Genomic DNA, 5,457 nt, shown 5'->3' on the forward strand with positions numbered 1-5,457 from the left:
GTCCACAATTTCTTCCCTAACCTTACCTCCCAGCCCACGCTGCCGTACATGCCCCTACCTCTCCAACACTACCATCCTCACAGGCACCCATCATCGTCCCTATCACAGCACCGACTCCTTTACTTGCACCTCCTGCAACGGTCATACGGGTTGACCGGTTCGCGGAGCACTCCCGAGACATCAGACTCGACAATGACACCCCGGTCTCGCGCCATCTCCGCTCTACCAATCATTCACTACAACATCTGTCTGTGCTCGGACTGCCTTTGCACAGGGGCCATCCGGATTCCTGCCTTTGCCATGAACAAAATTTAATCTTCTCTCGTCGCTCCTTTGCCCCACATGGGCTCAACTCCTCTCTTCTCTTCATCTGACTCCCCTCCTCTCCTCTCTTCACTCCTAACCACCTCTCCTCTCTTCATCTGACACCTACTTCCTCTCTTTACTCCTATCCACCTCCTCTCTTCACCCTACCCCTACTCCTAATAGTTTTCAGAATATTGTTGTTTCTTGTAATGTTTTTCTCGAAAGTATGTTTAATTTCGGGAAGAGAAAGCTATATTCAATGCAAATTTAATCTTAATCGTTTGAAAATTAAATATTTTATTTGCGGACGACGGTCATGATAATCATAACAATTGAAAATTCAAATTTAACATTCTTCGTATTATTAAAATAAGTAACAAATAGAATAAAAATATTTAATAAATGGATATATGTATTACAGATTCGTATTATTCGTGTTATTTTTTGATAAATAGCTGAAACCATAAATTTGGTATAATAAGTTTGACAAAAATATATTTGTATTTTACCCTGTTTTCGTTTCATATCTTTTAAATACAAACCATACACAAAACAGAAATGTGATAAAAAAACGTTAATGTTGCTATCAAACAAACAAAACTAAGCTGTAAATATATACAGTGCTATTAAAAACAAATACATTACTTAAATACCAATATGTATTCATGGACATGACATTTTGTTGAATGATATCCAAGAAAACCTTCAATCCCGAAACCATTTCAAAGGAGATAACATTAGTTTTTGTAAAAGGCAGAAGTTAGATAAGAAATGTCACATCCAGTTAATTTTCTGAGGAGAAACAAAAGCGCAAATAAAAACAAAACTAAATTCAGTGAATGCAGCTGTATGTAAGCATGAACTTCCACAAATAATTAATAGGTTTCATATCTATCTATATTATGTGTACTATCACATTAAATTTTTAAGATAATTTAATTTCTGAATCTTCACGTTAAAAATCGAATGTTTCAGAAGAAAAAGTGATAGAACAAACATTATTATTTAGCTGATACAATGTTGGTGAAGTAACAAAACTCGGACGAAAGAAGAGTAGATGATGTAAAGTTCCATTTTACAACATTATGAGCTCAGTTCTCGTTATACTGACTTTTCGTAATTCCAAAGTTAATAAAATAAATAAGTTCTATGTATGAAGAAGGGCTAATTCAATCAGCTATATCTTTATTCAAAATTATAGTGTCTAACTAATCATTAGGAGAGTAGTGTATGGCTTGTGTTTATCATTATTCTCAACCACTCTACTGCTACAGTTCTAACCAATGAATAGCGCGGAACATGGCTTCTTGGAAAACTTACGTGAATAGTTTCATTTTTTTTTTTTTTTGGCTACTTTCAGATAATGAAGATCACTTCCTTTTAATGTGAATCGCTCTTACTGTTAGACTGCTTAAGTCTATGACCATTATAAGAATTGTGGACCATTATAATGACCATTATGAAAGTTTTCGATAAGGGAGTGTCTCAGATACAATTGACAACATTGTTGTGGTTATTTAATCAGTAATAAACAATAAATAATGCAATAAATTTCAGTGGCTATAAAAGTTCGAATAAGTTCACATGACTGCAAATCATTCAATTCCATATGATTCCATATGATTTGTTTTTCTCAAGATCGTGTGTTCATAATACAATATGAACCAAAGTATTTAAGAATATGGCAAAACAAATTCCATTTAGTCTCTCAATAATTTTTTCGATTGGCTAAAGATATCCTTACTTTAAATTTTAAAATAAAACAGAAAAGTAGCAGATTGTAGACCTACTGAATATTTTAAGTAACTCCCAAAATAACAAGTATCCCAAATTAAAAAGTGACGTACTATACTGGAAATAGCTTAATTCGCTACTTGTAGCTTAGTCTGAAAATTCTTCTGGTGTGCCTGTCATGCAAATATTCTTAGCATCAAATAACTTAATGGAACTTATTAATAAAAGAACCCTGTCATATATTGCAGCTAATTTGAAATGCGTAGAACAAAATGCACGACGTTTCTTAAAATGTTATGGCTTCCTCCTTATCGAAAGAACAAATTGAATGCATAATGGTCAGCTTCGTTTCATTTGGGATAACTGTTATTGTTTGTTAAAAAGCGTTTATGCGTAAGTCTGTGTGTGGCAGATAACAATAGCAGTAGCATGGAGATATACATTGTAACAGCCCGTCGATGCATCCACCATTTGTTGGTGATTCCCTACTCCTGGCGGATGACTCCTTTGAGCCATTCAGGCAACAAACCCCAACCCATGGGTTTGTGTGGGTAGACGTTGCTGGTAAGGGTTTTACGAGGTCGGAGTGCAAATCATACCTCAATCTCTTCTAATCGCCTTTTCCGACACGCAGAGGTAACGTTGGGTCTATTCTTTGGTATGCCGGTCACCGTACAGTACTAGAGCAACGTGAAATGAAGTGTCTTGCGGTCCAGGAATCGAACTCACGATCCGGCAATCGTGATTGTAACAGCCAAACCGCTCAAACATAATAATATAAAATAAAACTGTATCAGTTTTTAGGATTATTTATTATTACAAAAAACTACTATTGAAGCATGCATCAAATTGTGAACAAATTCTTGAGTGGTTTGATATTAAAAGATGTTTTGATATTGTAACCTTCATGGTATTAACAATTGTCTCCAAACATTACTGGTTTCTGATTTGGGTACAAGGCCAGCAATTTTGAAGGGAGGGTGTCAGTCGAAGCCATTGGCTCTATTACTTGACTGATATTTTATTTTAGCAACCTCGAAAGGATGAAAGCAAAGTTGACCTCAGAAGGAGTTGAACTCCGAAAGTAAAGAACTGGAATAATTACTATGAAACATTTGTGCCGAAGCTCTAATTATTCTTCTTGTTCGTCACCCTATTCTTTCTACACCTTAATGAAGTTAGATAATTCAAACTTCTCTACAAAATGCATTTTCCACCTCCCCATTTATCAAGTCTCCATACTAAATGGAGAGGTGGCAAATGCTTTGAATTTTAAAGAGAAACTTACCATTGGTTCCTCAGGTCAGCGCTACGTAGAAAACTATTAAAAATAGCCACCCACCTTTCTGCCACAAGAGGGTTAGCGAGAAGCAACTGTATAAAAGGAGTTCTTAGCTAGTGACATGCATTGAAATTACATTTTAAAATGACATCTAATGAAGACAATTGTGTAAAAGAATTACCAAATGCGGCATATACATTCACCCATTATATTAATTTCATCATGGAACAAAGAGGTTAAGGTTTTGGTCAATGAAAGTTTACAGTTGGATTGTTATATCTATTGACGATATTTTGCACATATTTAAAATTCAGAATCGCAACCCTTTGCTTTCATCATATCCTTTAAACTTTTCTCGACTGTCTTATCACCTCACAATCTTTTACGTCAACGAATTTCAATGCTGCAATTTGTTCACGTTTTGTTTGACTCAGCATATTTAAATAAGGGTAAACAATAAAGCAAACTAATGTTATGAAGCGTTATAAAACATTTACATCTATTTTTGCGAATGAGAATGTTTCAATTTATGTTTGAATAATATATGCTGAATATATATGCTGCACCCGGTACATGCTATGTATTTAATGGAACAAATGAATTTGTTTAACATTTATGAGGCCTGTGTTATGTGAATTTAAAAAAAAATAATTAGCTTTCTCAAAAACAGCCGACGGTTTTGCATTGTCTATGGTTATAAAAAATTTACATCCTTAATAAGCAAATCTTGAGACGAATATGAACATTGAATCATAGTAAAATTCTCTCAGGAAACTGTACAAAATCGATGTCTAAGTTGTTTAAGAAGGGTATGCAAACAATTCTTATACTGTGTAACGAGAAATATTTAGACACACAAGTCCGCTATGTTGAACCGTCTAAAATTGAAAAATTAGAAAACTACTGGCGCAGACTGCTAGTACTAGATTGGGGAAAAAATATTTCATAGTGAAATTTCTAATGATGAGTCAGAATTTTGGCGTCAAGCAGAAACACTTACAAATGCAGCTGAAGGAACTTTTCGAGATAAGCAAGGATAGGAGTGCATGTTCTCAAGTGTACGTTCCACCAAAGCTAAAAATGGGATGGGCTTAAGAATAAAACGTAACTTGAAGAGTTAAGAACAAAACGTAACTTGAAGAACAAAACATTACTGTTATAAATTTAGCCTAGCGATGCATTTAGCACAATAATAAAGAAATTAGTGAAGAGGAGTATAGAATTCTTGATGTCTTACTTTGATATGTCTGGAAATCAGACTCAGGTTTAATAAAATAGTATACATACATATGTGTGCGCGTGTGTGTGTATGCATGTGTGTATATGTGTGTGTGTGTGTGTTTGTGTCAATGTATTGTGATTTTAAGAGAGTTTTCATGTTTTAATCTAAAGTGGAGACGAGCACCGATGTTCCATGTCATAGGCTTGATAATGGTTAAGGGCTTCCTTAACATGAAATCAATGGCAGTCTTGCTCCACAAATAAGGAATCTTTATACACCAATGTGGTGTTGAGGCACCATTCTCATTTTTTGATGTTTACGTACACACACACACACACACACACACACACACACACACACACACACACACACACACACACACACACACACACACACACACACACATATCAATCAGATGTGCAAGGAGCCGTGTTAGCGTTGATTTGTGGGTTCGATTCTAGCTGGAAGTTAACTCATCATTTTTCAGTCACTTGTTTAAATAAATGTCACTTTAATCGGAGTTTATATATTATTATTATTATCATATATTATTATATAGTTATAATAGCGGTTAGGATGTTGCATTAACGATTGCGAGATCGTAGGTTCGATTCCCAAACCGGATGTTGCGTTGTCTTCCTCAGCAAGGATCTTCATTCCACGTTGCTGTGAGATCATTTCGACATCTGACATGCGGCACTCAGTTACACCTGTACAGGTAATGTCGATTTGATGGAGGGAGTGAGCTCATGTCTACACAAACATTTGATCACTATAAACAAATCAACTGTGTGGTTGTTCGATAAGAAACTGTCGAACTCTCATACGTCGTCTTGCGACGAGAGAGCCCATTATTAATATAATATTAATAATAATAATAATAATGATATATATATATATATATATATATATA

The sequence above is a fragment of the Octopus bimaculoides genome, chromosome 17 (assembly GCF_001194135.2).
Source record: "Octopus bimaculoides isolate UCB-OBI-ISO-001 chromosome 17, ASM119413v2, whole genome shotgun sequence".
NCBI lineage: Eukaryota > Metazoa > Mollusca > Cephalopoda > Octopoda > Octopodidae > Octopus > Octopus bimaculoides.